At 35.8% G+C, this 17,512-nt stretch overlaps 1 protein-coding gene across 1 annotated transcript in view; it reads right to left on the bottom strand.

Annotated features, from left to right (window-relative positions):
- Positions 1-17,512, bottom strand: part of LOC106672598 (frizzled-2) — a 146,207-nt gene that overhangs the window by 24,405 nt on the left and 104,290 nt on the right. The window lies entirely within an intron of this gene.

A 17,512-nucleotide genomic window follows, 5' to 3' on the forward strand; every position in this document is an offset into this window, starting at 1 on the left:
TACCGTGTATAAATGTCCTCTGTTAGCTAAAACCTCTGTGCACCTGTTATGTATACTGGTAATAAGGTTGTCACTAATTTTGAACTCAGTTGATGCATGCCACTGGCTGCGGATAGTGATCGAAAAGCCTTCTCTACAACGCATGGGATTGAGGTCTGGAGGCAATGGAGGAAGTGGCAGATGGGAAATTACCACGTTTTCTAAACTGATGAACAACTCTGCCTCTGGCTGGGTCTGGCATTATCATACAGAAATCAACAATCCCTGCCAATGAGATCCCTGGTTTGAGGAATACATTCCTCGATAACTTCTTCAACATAACGGACTTTGAGGTTGCCTTCAACAATATGGAGACCAGTTCGTCCTACAGTGTAAATCCCAACCCAGACCTTTACACAGCATCTTCCAAACTGCACTGTAGGGAGCACAAACCCCAGTTTGTACGAATCCTCTGTTCTCGGTAGACTATTCGGCGCTTTATATCACTTTACAAACAGAAACGCGACTCATCAGTAAACATAACATCATTCCAATTGGAGGTCTCTTCCACTACGCTGACGGAGTCCCTCGAATGCGTGAGTGGCGGATGGAAACGGGTAGTGAATCAGTTGCTCCTATTCGAGTATGCTTTGCACGCAGTTGTAGGCTGAGGTCGATTGGCGGCTTTCCGTAGGCAGTCTCCTCTAGGGGATGGCTAGGAATTCCACTTTAAACGAAACCGCAGCCGGAGCGGATCCGGTAGTTTCTACCCTGGGGAAGCCTCAAAACTCTGGGAGATAGAGTGGCCTTCTCTATCTAGGGAGTGCACGGGAGACCAGGCTGGTGTATTTCGGCTTAGGAAGCCCTTTGCGCGCGGCATACGGTTCGATGCTTAAGAACCCGATCACTCGGAATGGGCAAGCGGGGAGCGAGGATGTCTTGGCCCCTCGGGGCTGAGCTGCCTCTACACCATTGCCGCGGCAATAACACACTTCTGTCGTATGCGGAGGTGCGTCAGCTCTCATCTTGAGAATAAAAACGTCCGATAAGGCCGGAAGGCTAGGTGTGGACGTTAAAGATCCTCATTGTCCTTTTAAGGATGACCGAGTATACGGGCAAGCAATGCACCATATTCTCCTGAGCTGCTGCTGGCGGGCTGTTGCTGCAGTTCGTCTCTAAGGGGCATACGACGTGAGGCCAACTTCCCATAAACGATTACGAATCGTTTGTGTTGATAAAGACCTTGTCAAAACATTCTCAATTTCATTTAGGATCTGGCGGGCACAATGGAACGGGTTCTGTCTTGCAACAATGACAACATTTCTGTCCTCCATTAGCGTCGTAATGCTGCTCTGAGACCCACTACCAGGCCTCGTTTGATAGTTTCAGTCTCTCGTAATCGGGCTACAGTTCGGGAAGTCCTGCTCTGAGAAACGCGTGAATAATCTTAGTTCTATTGGTTTTGACCCGATTATCGATCGTTTGGAAGGGGCAGGGCACTGGAGTAATAACAAATGTGTGAATGTATTTATAAGCGCCGTATATATCAAGTGCGTGTGGACTATGTGACGGAGTGGAGAGTTGGACCTGTCAACTTGGGTAAGTTAGTGATAGGCGGGTGAGTCACCGAGTAATATTATCCACGGCTGATACCCAACTTTTATTTGTAACGCTTGAAAGATTCCTCCTTGTGTGAATGAATTTATTAGCGAGAATGATAAGAGGACATTAGGTTACAAATTACCTGCCGGCTTCCTAACAAATATATTGTATATTTTATTTAATTTTAGTGGTATACCTATTACTTAAAACAACGAAGTCATGTACAAAATAATGAATTAGGAACATACGTTTGGAACTTCATACAGTGTACTAATAATAAATCAAAAAAGCGTGATGGAAAATATGTAAGGAACGGCAATGACCTTAGCAGTTAGCAAAAAAAAATATCGATCAATTTTATCGTCAAATGCAGGCCATTTAATAAGGTTTTGTAAAATAAGGTGTATGAACTTTTATCGAAAAGCCCTACAGGTTCAAGTTTATCTAAATAGAAAACGTGCATGTGAAGCTGGAAGTTCGTTATCTTGCAGATGGTGGCTATTTTCGATCAATAACTTCAGAAACTTGATGCTTTTCCCTTTTCAAAAATTTCGCCATTGTTTAGAAGCAAGAGCATATTTATCTTTCATCTTAAAACAAACTAACAAAAATCGAGGTTTATTGCTAACGATAAACGGTCGAAAAATAGTTTATTTGAGCCCATTTGCAGTTTCAAGGCCAATTTGGACAATATTACACTTTTATCTTTGTAAATTATTATGTTCGAAACGAGTAGCGAAGATAAAAGGACCGAAAAGTTCAGTTATCAGATGTTCAACGCCACGCAAGCTTCTAACTACCCCACAGATGGTGGCTATTTTCGATCCAAATTTTAAGTTGGTAAACGTTCAAGTCTGGGTTTCTTTATGCAGTTTTAACCCAAATACTGTACTCGACTAATATTAAGAGAGGAAAGTTTTAAGATTTCCTCTTGAGACCTGTGGGGTTGAACCTGTAGTTTGGTTTTTGATCATTTTGGTTAGCTTCCATTCGCTGTTTTGCCTGTGAGGTACGTTACGCTCCTTGCCATCCTCAATCTGGTGGCATCTGAGTAGGAATGGCCCAATTACAAGTTTCGTCCTAGGATTATTATATTTTCCTATTATATGACGGAAACATAGAGTAGATAAATCAGAAACCTGTCAAACGTTCAATGACCAGCCGACACTACACAACCTAGCAGTTCTTTTGCATTATTCCCTACGACTTCTTGTCTATTTTCGCCATAATACCCGTTTTTGATACAACTTTACTCTCCTGGAAGACGGGGTATAAAAGTTTTAAGAAATTACGAGTGCCGACTCATGAAACGTCGAAAATTGTGTACTCGAGTGAAACGGGACGAGTTGAAAGGTGGAATGCACTAAACTACAGCTGAGAGGTGTTGGGCTCCGACCAGTAATAACAGGTTGGACTAGCGCTCCTTAACAACGTCGACCACACGGTCTGCGGTCCGTCTAGCATCGCATTTCGGCCCTGCGGTCTCGTACAAACCAACCTTGTTACATTGTCATACTGTTTGGGATCGTTTGACCCTAAAAGTCATTCTAACCTGCTCGTAATCAAGTAACGAGAGATATTCACAAACACATTTGTATTCGTCTCGTCGAATCTGTATTAACTGTAAATTCTAGTACTGTACTGTTTTCCAGTTCCTGGTTTAACGACATAAAATTATGAATTGGGCATACATTGTAGGAATTTAAAGAAAAACATAAATCACGGTTGTTATAACTAAATAATTTTCAAAATGAAGCTTCAATAAGATAGTAGGCCCATTATAGAAAAATACCATCATCAAAAGGTTTAAAAATCGCGACCACGGGCTAAATTTCTGTCCGATCTGCGAATCTTTCCCGAGCTGAACGTGAGTAACGGTCCTGGAGACAAACGGTTCAATTTCTACCGCGTTGCTGATACAAAAGTGCATCATTATAGTGTTTCGTTCTAATGTACGTCATTATTATTCTCTGCGTTCTACTCATTGATCTTAATCCCACGTATTGCCCTTGGCACCAACAGACGCATCAGACAGCTAATACACTCACAAAGAACATGACGGTTCGTTATCTGTATATTTAAAAAAAAAGGCTTTTCTACTTTCTCCTTTCTGTCTCTCTGGGCGGCATTTTTTCCTTAATGCGCACTTAACGCGATTCCGTTCCCACAATCGTACAAAGAAACCGAGTCATTCTCGGCCCAAATCAAAGACCGCGAGATCGCACTTAATGAGAAGCTTCCAAGACGTTAATTGACCATCAAAGTAAATGAAATGTATTTTCATATACACAGTGTTAATAAAGCCAAGATACACTTCAGATTCACAGTAGAAGGCATGGAAATGGTACTTAGGAATACTGACAATTATTCGAATTAATAAAAAATTAGTCCCGGCGAATATTTAAATCCTGAAATAAATTTTAAATACGGTGCTGACCAGATGCGCTAATTCAAGTCCGAGAGGAGAATGCCTTGATAATTCCTTAAAACAGTAATTATTATGATTTACACTACAAGGTAGAGATTTATTTTAAGAAATAACACGAGAAGTCACGGAGAGGAATGTTTTCTAAAGATATATTGTTTTAATCTTACCACAAATGTCAGAAATGGTATAAACTCTGTATAATTATTAGAAATGGTATATATTGTATAATTAAAGTGTATTAAGCACAACAGCGCGAACGCACGCAAAACACATACACAAACGCTTTTTCTACTTTCCTAAAAGATTTATTCACAGTTCTATTAGCTAAAATATTTTTCATTTTTGTCTACTTTTAGTTTGTTTCTGGTTATTCATACAAGGATATATAAATGGACAGATAATAATTAAATAAATAAGTTACTAAGTACTATCGTCAATGGAAAAAAATATTAAAGACATACGCGTATAATGGTAAATAGAAGGCCTAAAGTCTGGGAAAACTGTCTAGTACGACAATTATCCTCGTGTTTATTTTGGAACTGTTTTCGCTTATTTCTTCTCGTTTTTCTATGAAAACCCACGAAAGCTACATTTTTACGGTAATATCCTCAATATAAAGCCTAGGCTAAATCCGGTTATTCAACACATTTTCTTTGATCCTGTTGAACAGGGGACTTCGTTGGTTAGGTTAGGGCGTCCGGCTGGTATTTGGCACACCAGCGGTTCGGGGTTCGAATCCCGGCATAGCCCTTGGGATTTTATTTGAAACTAATTTGTGAAGTCGTTCTGACCCTTCGTCCATAAACCTCTAGCCGATTCAGAAATATACAAGAAATATCAGAAAAGCATTCCATTATTGCACGAGTTATTTTACTTTTACTGATTTATCGATCGACAAAATGTGATTACAGTTGTCAAAAATATTTATCAAACAACCCCTAAAATATCCTCAATATATATAAAGTCTAGGCTAAATCCGGTTACTCAACACTTTTTCTTTGATCCTGTTGAATAGGGGACCTCGTTGACCGAGTGGTTTGGTTAGGGCGTCCGACTGGTATTTGGCACACCAGCGGTTCAGGGTTCGAATCCCAACATAGCCGTTGGGATTTTATTTGAAACTAATTTGTGAAGTCGTTCTGACCCTTCGTCCATAACCTCTAGCAGATTCAGAAATATACAAGAAATATCAATAGCAACGACGTTTCTAAATTTTTTCTACTCGTTTATGAAAGAATATAGCATACGTACATTTCGGTTTAGAGGTTTATGCAGATTTAGAAGAACGTAAGCAATAAATTGAACTTCAACTAAGCCCTTTTGCTTATTTATCAAAATCTCCTGAATATTAGCCAAATTATGAATTTATTATTACCTCACGGAAAATAAGGATTTGTTAAAAATGGATTATTTTTTGAAACCTGTTGACTAAGCAATAAAATATGATGATACATGGCAAAATCACGCTCTACGATAAATCCGCTCTGAGCCCCAAAGAACTACTGTACTGTGAACTACCCTGAAAATGTTTTCTTATGTACTATTAACAAGGGGTAGATGGACGAGTAGTTGGGACTTATAAATCGAATTTGCCACGCTAGCGGTTCTGGGTACGAATCCCCCGGCATCGCCCTTGGAATTTTACATTAATTTGTAATATCGTTCTGACACCTCGTTCGCAAAAGTATTCCATTATTGCACGAGTTATTTTACTTTTACTGATTTATCGATCGACAAAATGTGATTACAGTTGTCAAAATTATTTATCAAACAACCCCTAAAATATCCTCAATATACATAAAGCCTAGGCTAAATCCGGTTACTCAACACATTTTCTTTGATCCTGTTGAATAGGAGACCGCGTTGACCGAGTGGTTAGGGCGTCCGGCTGGTATTTGGCACACCAGCGGTTCAGGGTTCGATCCTGGCATAGCCCTTGGGATTTTATTTCAGATTAATTCGTGAATTCGTTCTGACCCTTCGTCCACGACACCCAACAGGGTAGTTGATTAAGCCCACCTTCATAACAAGAATTACTTTACTTTATATATCCTACTGACAACACAAAACTAATTTGATGAACTTGGCAAAATCGTTTAAAGCTAACAAATAAGATCTAATTATTAGCCACATTTTTGTCTTTTAATCTGCCGTGAGAATCCTTAATTTATCTTTCAAATCGCTCTATTTTGATGGAACAGCAATATTTACGCATATACACACCGTAAAAAATAAATAACCATTTAATTGGAGAACATTATGTTATTTTTGGTTGGTATCACTTCGTTCGATGTCAATTTGTTAAAATTTATTGAGGTTCTTTATTACAAAAGGAAAAATCCGTCTTGGCAGCAGATTGATAATGAATATTCATAGAATACATCCTCTCAATCGACTTGAATTTTAATTGACTTAGCATCAAACATAACAATTTTCAACATCTTTCTATAAATAAAATTAATTTCCGTTTTACTACATTTTTATGGGTCATGTTTATACAATTTTCATGAAATTATTCAAAAGAGATAGGAAGAGAATAATGATGTCAAAAACACGAGGACTCAGGATTAATGTATTTTTTTACTCGTGTGTGGAATGCAGGTTATTTCTGCCAACTGAGATTTCACTGTGCTATCGCACTAACTTAAAATAGCCAAACACGTTTTAACAATTTTACCCTGAGGTAAAACTTAATAAAGTAACAAACCTCTTTTAACTATTTTAACTAGGAAGCCAATCAGAATTTCATTGATCCTGCTGGTTTTGAACTCAAAGGACTTGTTGTTTTATAGAAAAAATCTTTAAAAAAAGAATCTTGAATAGAATTTAATTAAGGAAAGAACGTCTAATACAAGCATTATTTCTCTCAACAAGAAAGCAAAAGGTTTTGGGATTGTTAACATTCTCCCTGGGTTCTGCATTATGAATAAAAAGGCTCCTCTTTAAGAAATTCCCCATGATGACAACTGTGGGATATAGACTGGGATGATTTTGATCGATACGGCCTCGTTTTGTTTTCCCAGGAAGGTGTAGTTTCACAAGACGAATGTTGCCCGTCGAGACCTGACCTCGTATTTGCCTTTAAAAGAAGGAGATAGGAACGATGTCCTTTCTCGTAACTAGGTCTGGGTACCTTTCTGGGCGAACGGGGTGGTTTCTCATCGGGCGCATATGTCCTGAAGAGGAAGAGGAAAAACCGGTTGTCGGAAACACCTGAGGACACGTGTGCACACTAATGCAAAACGCACATTTGACTTATAAAAATGTTTACCTCACCAGATTTAAGCGTATAATGTCTTCACCTTGTCTCAATCATTATTACCTGAAAACAAAAAAAAGTTATTCGACACTTGTAATAAAAATTAAAATTAAAATATTTGTAATACATATTCTTTTATTTATTCTAGCTATTATAGGAAAACTCTAATCAGTTCTGTTAACAATAAATTCTTAAATATTTGAATTAATTATTCTTTTTATCTAAGGTTTTGGCTGACAAGAGAAAGTTAGTGACACGAGCGGTTTTCGAACCCACGACCTTCGATGCTGCCCTAACCACGTCACGATAGCTCTAGTGGTTAGAGTAGTGGCGTATTGAACCCCGCTCGTGTCACTAAATTTTTCATCTCCACTAAAACCTTAGATAAAACGAATAATTAATATGGTCAATTAAGATCACTAAACATATGTAAATTAATATTAAAAATTAATTTCAAATTCAAATAATTTGACACATGCAATTAAAATAAATAATTATAAGATTTAGAAGTTTATCATTCCACTTTAGAGGTATGTGGCCCCATAATTTTTCGCATAATCTGTGCATGTCGGTGGAACCAGATGCAAGACCACTTTATCAAATGATCCTGGCCATTTATTTCGCTACCTGAGAGGACAGCAGTTAATAAACGGTCTGAATAGTTTCTCGTCTTAAGTTTACTAACTTAGTCTACTGGAAAAATACAAAGTGAAAAAACAAAGTTATGTCCTAAAATCCTTGTCTATTGGGATAAGAGTGAGTGGTGGCATTAGTACAAAACGGTTGACAATTTCTTTTTGCGTAGGGCGGCCCACTCATCGAATGTAAAAGAAATCCAGAATAAGCGGAACAAACTGAACCTGGACGAAAAAAACCATCCGGTCCTCTGCTTTGAGGAAGACCGGCTATGTCTATCAGAACCGAGATAGTCAAAAGTAGGGAGTCTTTTTTTCATTTTATGTAATCGATGGCTCTACTTACAAATTTATTGTTTAAAGCGATTCGGATTTCAAGCATTAAACGCCCCTCATCAGGTTGAAATTGTTTCAAGTACGTCTCTCGACATGACTTTAAGAGTGACCCCCCCCCAACCCGCGATAACGCGCAATTCCAATGAGAAGCTTAATGCAGCTCAATTTTGAATATGGGAAAAACGTGAATTACAACAAAACTAAATATTATCCTAAGAAATTTCGTAAGAAAATAATTTTAAATTCGTGATTAATTTCCATGGCAAATATTATTTAGGTACATGTTTTTTCAAATAGGAGGTAAATCAAAATCTATTGTATTATTTACGCATTTATTCCATGTTCAATTTTACATTTTTTAATTTCAAATTTCTCAAACCAATCTAGTTCCCTTCCTTTGTTGAAACTGTGTAACAATGTTGAATTTAAATTGAATTTGTGTTTTGTTTCATTTATTTAGATGGTTCTTAAATTCAGAAAATTTGTTCGATTTAGGCTAGTATTTTTTAAACTCTCGTTTTGGTTTCTCTACGGCTTTGTTTTATATGTTTAATATCGAAATCATTGCAATTAAGTTGGTAAGCACTGTTTGACAAGTTGTCAACCTTGTCTTTAGGCTTTGAGAGGAACACGTACCTCTAAAAGCTACTCTAAAACATTCTCGTTAAAAATTTTACCAACTTATTTTTATAGTTCACCAATATATGGCAAGCAACGAGAACCTATCCATGTTTGGGGGGTGGCTGAGAACTATTGTTGCTTTTTTTTAAGTGGTGTTTAGTGACCGTTAGTCGATGATTATTCAGAAATCGTGAGATGCGGTCTGGTGTGTCGTACGTTTCAGAAAAACATTTTCTTTATCGTGCCAACGTTTCGATCTTTATTGAGATCATCTTCAGGGCCTGGTATTTACAAATATTGTTTAAATTTAACAAATACATGTAAGATGTGGAAAAAAGTGAATTTATACAATGGAAAATATATTTACATATTTTTTATATTCAATCAAAGTATTTCTACACACTCACGCAGAAAACAAACACTTTGATTGAACAACAAAATATATTTTGTATTGTATAAATTCACTTTTTTCCACATCCTACATGTATTTGTTAAATTTAAACGATGTTTGAAAATCCCAGGCCCTGAAGATGATCTCAATAGAGATCGAAACGTTGGCATGATAAAGAAACTGTTTTTCTGAAACCTACATCACACCAGAACGCATCTCACGATTTTTTTAAAAATTATTTTTTCTTTTAATTATTTTTAGAGTCTTGCCCAAGCCCTGTCCGATAGAACCCATCCCTACAACCCCATAAGGCGTCTTAAGAGGAAATGGCCCCGCGACCTCCTTTCCGAGTGAACTGAAAAAAAAAACAAAGTGAAGAGGGAGGATAGCACTGACTATTTTCTCCCCTCAATGTAAATAGTTGTACATATATATAGTTGTTCATGTATCCGCAAATTACATGTTGTAAATAATAATTGCAGATTGTAATAAATAAAAAAAAATTAATTAAAAAAAATTAAAAAAAAAAAAATATTTTTATCGATAAATATTTCTTCATATCCATTGTTTGTTTTAATCGTTTGTAATTCTTTTTTATAATTAGCTGGTGTTAATGGGAGTATTAATATACATTCTAGGAACCAAATGAATCCAGCAGCGTTTTTGGCCTATGGCTGAGAAGAACCTGCTGGTATCATCGCGTCTGTAGTTAAGTAGCTGTGGGTTTTCTATATATGCCAATTTCAATTAGGTTATTTATTATGGACAATTTTAAGTATAAAATGTTTAAACAAACCATCTTTATTACCAATCTAAAATTTATACTAGGGTGTAAAGAATTAATTAATAAGAGGAATTTTTTCAGATCCTCTATTGTTCACGACCATAAACAAAAATATCCTCTACATAGCGTCTCCAAAAAAGGACATATTTAATTAATTTGTTGTTTGATTTGAAAAGAATTTCAGCACAAAGTGGGCATAATGAAGACCTTATTGGCAACGCTTTCACTTCATAAAATTTATTATTAAATTTATAATGATTAGATAGTAGACATATATTTAAGAGGTCTATTATATCATTTTTTACAAATTCTTTAATAGAGTTCTCCATAAGTTTTTGTTTTATAGTATTGTTCAATACATTCTTTAACAGTGACATTTGTAAATGGATGAGTAACATGATACTAAGATGATACTAAATGATACTAAATGATACTAAAACACAATTGCTAGGTATATTTATGCAGCGTCCAATGTTATTTGTCCGAGACTAGCGAGCTTGTTAACCAAGAAGGTATGTATATTTGGTGTTCCAACATTAAAATATTTATCTGTTTTATTTACATACAAGCAGGAATGATAGTTCGCTGGAAATAGAGCTTTCCTTCATTAAAGTCCTTCAATAAAATAATTGTGAAAATAAGGTTCTATTCTCAGATTTTAAGAGACTGGTGTAGAATAGAAATTATGAATGATGGAGTGGGTGTGGAGTTCAATCCTTTTTAAAAAGATGGTTTCAGTAAACAGTAAGTTGTTTCGCAACAATCCGGATTTCGAGCCCTTTAGCTCATCATCAGGTTGAAGGTTTTCTACAAACACGAAATGAATTGCAAAAGTACATACTTTTATATACACTTTTCCAGTTCATGTCGAGAGACGTGTTTGTAGAAACCCTTCAACCTGATGATGAGCTAAAGGGCTCGAAATCCGAATTGTTGCGAAACAACTTACTGTGAGTGGGAACCATCTTTTTGAAAAGGTATTTATTTAGAAATCGTGAGATGCGGTCTGGTGTGATGTAGGTTTCAGAAAAACATTTTCTTTTCCGTGCGAACGTTTCGATCTTTATTGATATCATCTTCAGGGCCTGGGATTTACAAACATTGTTTACATATTACAATTACATTTTGGATGTGGAAAAGTGAATTTATACAATGCAAAATATATTTTTTATATATTCAATCAAAGTGTTTATACTCTCTCAAAGTGTTTGTCTTCTGTGTAATTGTGCCATTCTTGCGTGTCGTGTCGAGAGTGCCAGTGAGATTTTGCTATTTTGTGTTTATATATGTTGGATTTTGAAGGGGTGGGGAAGGATGTCGGTATAGAAAAGACATTTTTGTATAAGGTGTCAGCTTCTTTGAGGTGAAAAGAACCGACGAAGGGAAAAAATGTGTTGGTAATGGTTCGGCCAGATTATCCTTTCAGGATTATATAGAAAGGGATAAATAGGAAAAGGAAAGTTAATTTGTTGGGAAATTAGACTATGTGGAAAATATTTGATGTGTAGAATGTAATGTGATGATATAGGTATGTTATCTGTATTGAATTTGATTAATGATATTGGCGTAGCTGCGACTGAGTTTACATGTATCCGTTCTGTAATTGATGCTGTGTTTATCTCTGTTGATATAAATCATTTCTAAGAAATTACGTTTATATTTGTTTTGTTCTGTGTGTAATACTTTTGAATTTTTGATGTCGAAATTGTGTTGGTGTTCAAGATGGTGGGTAGCGAGTGCTTAGGATTTTGCTTAGGGTTTTGCAATCATAGATATGTTGCTTTACTCTCTTGTCCAGATATTGGGATGTAAGGCCGATGTAAGTTGCCAGTTTAAACAGTTGATCTTGTAGATTACGTCAGATTTATTTGTTATTGTTGTGGGATCTTTAATTTTGGAAAAAGTGTTTGACACCAGACCGCATCTCACGATTTCTAAATAAATATCGATAATCGGTCAACAATCACCACACATTTTTAAAAAGGATTGACAGGTGTAGAATGTGGTTATAATAGGTATGTATATGATTAAATAAATGCATTGTAATGTTTCAGTTTTTCCTAAAATTAAAGATAAAAGCTCTTTTTTTTCAGAGTTTTTCACACTTTTCGACCTCTATTCGTTTAAACTGAACTTGCCTCGAATCTATAGGTTTACGTTAGAACTTCTACAACCATTAGGTCCTCAGCATTTGCCAAACTATCGCCAGAAATCAAGAGAAAATACATAATATCAGTGAACAACTCAACACTAACTCCCCTGGAAAACAGAGTTAGCGGCAAAATCCGTTGTGCAGTCTTCAAATATCGTTAACGTTTTCTGCAAGAAGCTACATATAACGGCGACTTACAAATAGCCGGGATAAAAATTAAAAGTACATGAACAATTTTTCATATTGGTGAATTTCGAACTAAAGTTTGAAATGACGAATATGTAGAAGCCAGGTAACTACAGCTATTTTCTGGTATATAACAGATTATGTCGTATTTATGATCAGTTTTTTCGATTCTGATGATGAATTTGGAACAAACCAGAACTTCGGAGTTCCACGAATTTTTAACGTCGAATTTTGATATTACAGTTACACTTTTTTCGAGTATTCAGATCGATCCGCTTTTCGCTTGATAAAATTGCTGCTAACGGAACTAAGTTGAACTAGATGACCCTACCGATGAGTTTGTAAGTACATACACTGCCCAAGTAGCTATATTTAGGTGTAAAAGGGTTTTATTCAGAAATAAGATGTTGTATAGACAAATATAAGAAATATGAACTACAACCATAGAACATTTTTAGTTATGAGGATGTTTGCGTTGTCTTTAAAGCGATTTTATTGTAGACGATTCAAAGGAAGGATTTCAAATCGGATGTCAGCTCAAATGAAGATATCCCGTCACGTTTCGCCCTGGGGAATATTCGAGCAGGTGTGGAAGATGCGGGAACATAGGTCAAATCCTGTGATAAATCACAGGAGGAGTCGGGCGGATTTCGTGCCGAGTGGAGGAGGACGGACTTCATCCCCCTTGGCGAGAGAGGTGATGTGATGATCTCACGTCTGACAGACGCACTCCTTTGTCCGTTTGAGTTAACCCATCTCAGTGGCCCGAGGCTGGATTAATCTTCGCATCCTTTGATACCGTCTAAGCTTCAGTGTGGGAATAAGGAAAATCAATCTGTAAGAGGCGGAGTGCACAAAAGAAAAAAAAATGGAGAATGCATGGATGGTTGGGGTAGCATCTCTAATTACGAAAAACCAAAGAGTTGCACGTTTATTATTTTGCAAGCAGTACAAAACTTTGCGGTTAAATATTAATTCGAAATCAGGCCTAAACAGTTTTATAGTTACCAATGCAAAACATTCTATTTTTGATCATTTCCTTTTATTAATTTTTTTTACATCATTAGGATAAACGACTCAGTAAAATTTGAAGCTCTGGATCAAAAAATTGGCTGGATGAAAAAGAAGCTATTTTAATTGATAAATTTATTTAACCCCCAGTTAAATTTATTTTTGTGGTAGTTTGTGGAAGTGATACATGCGGGAGCAAAAGTGTATATCCTAACTGCCAAAGATTATTATTTTGCCATGTAAAATCTATCTGAATAGAATTCTAAATTTATTGGATAAACATTTGAATCGATATAATCTTAAATCGCCCGATTAACTTAATTAAACAATTTAATAATGTTTTTGTGGTTAAAAACTTCAGATAGTCACTAATCGACCTATAAAAGAACTAGAAAGAAACTATCTAAGAACTATTCACTAATTAACCGCTATTGATACGAACTACTAATACACCGCAGACCAAGTGGAGTCATTAAATAATTACTGTCAAGGATAACAAATTAAAATTCCCTTTCAACCCTTGCGGCCAATGACTCTAATAGCATGCAGACAGCGAGAATAGACTGGATTGCACCCAGGAACTACCGTTTTAATATATTCACGTCGTAACTATTTAACTGTTTTTATTTTATTTTATTAAAGCCTGCTATATTTAATATCAATAAGGACAACAAGAATCTATGCTATTGCATCACTGTCAACCATAGAGGTACACCTGCAAACCAAATTACTTTAAGATAGTAAAAATAATTTTTTGTGATTTTCTTTGATACACAAAATTCTCGAAAACTCGTAACTCGCACAAAATAGCAAAGCATATGGTCCATTTCTGATAGGGATAAGGCAAAACTCTTTGCCTCTCAACAATACAAAGCATTTACTACTCACTCGTATAAACACGAAATACGGTATAAATAACTACCACCCTGGATACTTCATATCATATTCTCCGATTAAACAAACAATCCGCAGCCTTCACAAAGAAAAAAGTCCTGAATATGATTTGATAAACAGAAACACCTTTGCAATAGTTTTCCCGACATTCCTTTACAAAGCAGTCCAGAGAACAGGGCATTTCCCTATCTTTTGGAAAATGTTACGATCCACAAAATTTTAACTTCTACCATCAGCCTGCTTCCTATCTTGAGAAAAATGCTTTATTAAAAGCTTCTGCTTATCCAACTATAAACCATATTAACACCCATAAACTTTATTCCAGACCATCGCGTTGTAGACACCATCGCGACAACCCTTGAGTTGGAAAGGTCCGGATGTTTTTCTGAACATATCTCGATTTGAATATAATTTTGTTAGTCCTATTACGAAAACTTCTATCTACCTCCTGACCCTCAATTCTTACTTTATCGATCGTCAGTTTTACGTAGCCAAAGGTCCCTCTACTTCCATATATCTATGAACGGTAGTATTCCCCTATGTACACCGGCACTACTACTCTACCCTCCGCACTACTGACCTTCCATTTACTGATCACTGCCTTGAACCTGGCTTTGCACTTGGAAAATCAAGGACGACAAAAATCTCCTTATAGTTTTCATCAAAAATAAAAAACCTCACTCCAGTCTGACTCAGCTACATTATGATACCTAGGAAAAACCACGTACGTTATTTTCGATAGTAACTAGAAAAAAGGTTAAATTGAAACATATTCGACTAACGTGCACTGCATACAGAGATGCAAAATGATCAAACTGCTCTTAGACAGACATTCTAAACTGAGGCTAAATATAAAAAAAACGATAAATAAATAGGATGATGAAAATTGTATAGTGCACAATTTGAACACCATAAATTTACAGACTAGTGCCCGGACCCAACATTTTTTCTTTCCAAATCCCAATATCTTAAATTCCAAAATTTTCTACTCGCCCTTATCCATTAACAAATCATCTATACTTCATTATGCTTCCAACGAACCCTCACAGAAGACTGAAACGTCGGTGCCACTGCGATCATATGACTTGATGACGACGATGTTCCATGTATGAGCGACAAATTAATGAGAAAAGTGTGGTATTGGCGGTGATCGTTAGTCAATGATTATTTGGAGATTGTGAGATGCGGTCTGGTGTGACGTAGGTTTAGAAAAGCATGTCTTTGTCGTGTCAACGTTTCGATCGAAATTTTCTAGAATTGAATAAATTCATTTTTTTAATCTAATATTGTTTAGCATTGTATAAATTCATTTTTTAATCTAAAGTTTTCTAGCATTGTATAAATTCATTTTTTTAATCTAATATTATCTAGCAATGTATAAATACATTTTTTTAATCTAAAGTTTTCTAGCATTGTATAAATTCATTTTTTTAATCTAAAATTTTCTAGCATTGTATAAATTCATTTTTTAATCTAAAATAAGTATTTGTAAAATTTAAACAATGTTTATAAATCCCAGGCCCTGAAGATGAACTCAATAAAGATCAAAACGTTAGCACGATAAAGAAAATTTTTTTCTAAAACCTACATCACACCAGACCGCATCACACGACCTCCGAATAATCTATCAGAAATATTAAATATCTACCAGGGGCACCACAGGACGGCGGTCGTTCACGGTACTCATGCCATGAAACCAAAATGTAGCAGATTTGCTTATTATACATTTTGAATATACGTGGTTGCATATAAAAACAAGGAAAGAAAAAACCTCATGGCCAACTTCAAATAATTATAACCGATCATGCAGAGCAATACGTATTTTAAATTTATTGATTTTTGCACAACTTCTCCCATGATCTCTGGAATTAATTAATTGCTAATGTCATGCACCTTTTGATCAATACAAATAAATGCTCTTCAATTTCTCCTTAATAATAGAAAAATATACTATACACATTTCTTTGTAAATTTTGACAAGTAAAAATAAACAAAGATGTAGAAAAATTTGAGAAATTATTATTGAAACTGAACACAGGCTAATAATAAAATGTGTAGATCCAGTTTAATAAAAGCTCACCGTTCATCTGCAAAAAGATAAATGATAGCCTTGTAAATAATTGGCCAAAAACAATTAACACGTCTAATGTTTACAAGATTATAATTGGCCATCTGAATTAGGAGAAATAATGGGCAGATTACGGAATGTTAAGATGAAACTAATAAATCTAAATTGAAAACTACATGTCAACATAGATTTTTAACGCGGGTTTTAGACCAATTTTTCAATTACGTATCAAGTTTACGTCCTGTTCGTTATCCGAAGATTTAAAAAAAATCAATCGTTAAATTAAATAAGAGGGTCTGAATAGAAAGTCGGAGAAAATAAGTCAATAAAACACAATAACGACGGACCACACAAAAACGTAGGCTGGCCCAAATAGTAATTAGTTAAGATATAAATCCTGCTGACAACCTGGTCCGCCTATTCTTGCTGTGTTTCAGTCGAAGTTTTACGATTTGCCATCAGTAATGAACATACTCGCATACAATGCTTCAACAATTAAAAAAAACTCGTATATTCGATCAATATTATTTAACAACAGAACAGAAAGGAAGAATAATAGAGCAAAAGATTCAGTTTTTGACGTAAAGAAACGTCGTTTTTAACCCTTTCTGAAGGTAAGTCGAACCGACAGGTTCTAGTCTTTTTACAGATAAAGCGATTTTTGCCTGAGATACGTTTTTCAAACAAGTCTCCTATCCTTGTTTCTCCTTGATAGAGGCTCTCATTAAATAGTAAACATCGCCGACCGGAAATTTCTTCCTGATATTGAGCATTTAATGGAATCATACAGCATTCCTGACGCGGCCGACCGTGGGCAGAACCCGTCCCATGCTAATAAAGCTTTCCCTTTCCAGGCTTTTTTTTTTTTTCGACGATTCCGAACATTTTTTCTTCTACTTCGACCGCTTCGCATTTCGAGATGGTTGATGAATTCAGGATGAACGAACAGCCTGACAAAAAAGTAACTAACTTCCAATCCGCAATACTCTGGATTTAACATTTTTATGTTGATGTATTTACACATTACTAAAAAGGTTAATTTAAAAAATATCTCACTTGTTCGTCTCTATCTCATTCTTTCTCTCACTCGATCGTTTTACTGTTTTTCTCATTCTATCTTTCTCTGTGTCCTACCACACCGTCACACCCTGACTTATTTTATATGT

This window comes from Cimex lectularius, unplaced genomic scaffold (genome assembly GCF_000648675.2).
Source record: "Cimex lectularius strain Harlan isolate CLEC.00 unplaced genomic scaffold, Clec_2.1 scaffold139, whole genome shotgun sequence".
NCBI lineage: Eukaryota > Metazoa > Arthropoda > Insecta > Hemiptera > Cimicidae > Cimex > Cimex lectularius.